Source organism: Notothenia coriiceps, unplaced genomic scaffold, assembly GCF_000735185.1.
Source record: "Notothenia coriiceps isolate Sejong01 unplaced genomic scaffold, NC01 NC01_scaffold00020314, whole genome shotgun sequence".
Classification (NCBI taxonomy): domain Eukaryota; kingdom Metazoa; phylum Chordata; class Actinopteri; order Perciformes; family Nototheniidae; genus Notothenia; species Notothenia coriiceps.
Genome location: NW_011353015.1, coordinates 58,261 through 59,870, shown reverse-complemented (window position 1 = coordinate 59,870; position 1,610 = coordinate 58,261).

Here is a 1,610-nt window from a genome sequence, read left to right as displayed (position 1 = left end):
GCAGGAAATATTTTAACTCTTTGTTGAGTGGTATAGCTTTAAAGTCAGGACGTCAGAACAAACGTCACTGATTTCCCCCCCTCTGCTGAGGAAAGAATCAGCTGTAATTCTCCGAGAGTATCTCTTCAAGTGCTTTCCCCCTCGCTATTCGTCAATGATTTAGACTTGGGTCAATGTTTTCCACTTCAGCAGAGAAAGGTGTAGACATTTATCCTCTCTACTTCTCAGTTCCATTCCCATTTCCACACTTTAAAAATAGGGAACTGTGACTGAGAAGAGGAGAGATGGGTAATCTGAGCACTTCTACAATCCCCAAACTGGACACACAGCTCATGTCCGGCCTGAGAAAACACAGAATCCTAAAATAAAACGAAGGGATGGAAATAGGGAGTGGGTATGATGCATGTAATTTAACCAAAGTGTCCCTGGTTTTGTTCCAGATAGCAACCATGCTTCCAGTAAAGAGGGAGTCAATATTGATAATAAAGCAAATTCAGCTTTGCATATGTATGTGTATGGTCTTAATCCTCACATCTATTCTCTCGTATGGAAGCATGTTCCTCTTTGGAAAATAGATTAAAAGTTGGTAATAATTATGACTTACGGTCATGTGTGTGTGATGTGAGTGTTGATGAAATAGCATATTGGAAATGGTGTGTGTGTGTGTGTGCGTGTGCGTGTGTGTGTGTGTGTGTGTGTGTGTGTGTGCGGTGCTTATTAAGGCTTCTGGCTCTTTTGTTGAAGTTGTTCTTTTTTCGTTCCAAAGTTATCACAGGAAACATCTTCCAACTTTGGATTTTTTTGGTGTGCCATTAAAATTAATATATATTTTTTTCTTAACAATGATTTTCTAAACCATATTGCTTTTTAGTTAGTTTAACCAATTGCATATTATGTTTTACATTGATTATAATATAAAAATGTAATAATAATAATAATTAATATCCCTTGTTTTGTGCGTATGAATGTTGTAGTGTGTATGATATGTTAATTTAATGGACAATAAAGTATTCTGATTCTGAATCTAACCTGACAACTCTTAGTATTTATAGTATTTAGCTTTGATTTGTTAAAAGTAAGACAGCTCTTTGTTTGGATAGGGTTAGGGTTATTTTGGAAAGAGTGTCATGTTTAAAAATATTTTTTTTTGCTGCATTACCCATATAATGAACATATTAATATCTAATACCTTTTGTCGTGCAAATCTTTAAAACACATCCATAATTTGTTTCTGCATCAGGTTGTCAATATTTCAGAGTTTCATCTCTGAATTTCATCCACCTGTGTTGCTATAGTAACCTGATGTGGCAAAGTTTTGCTGTGGAAAAAACTCAGTTGACCTTTTGTGCCATGAACTATGTATTTAGTATTTCAGTCACATGGTCTTCAAATGGGGAACAGAACACAGATATGAACTGCATAGATGTGTTCATAACAGCAGGAAGTGTCAGAGAGACGGAGGAGAAAAGTGGGATGAGCAGAGAGAGAGGTGATCTGTCATTTTATCACAGCCATGGTAAGAACACACACACACACACACACACACACACACACACACACACACACACACACACACACACACACACACACACACACACACACACACTACT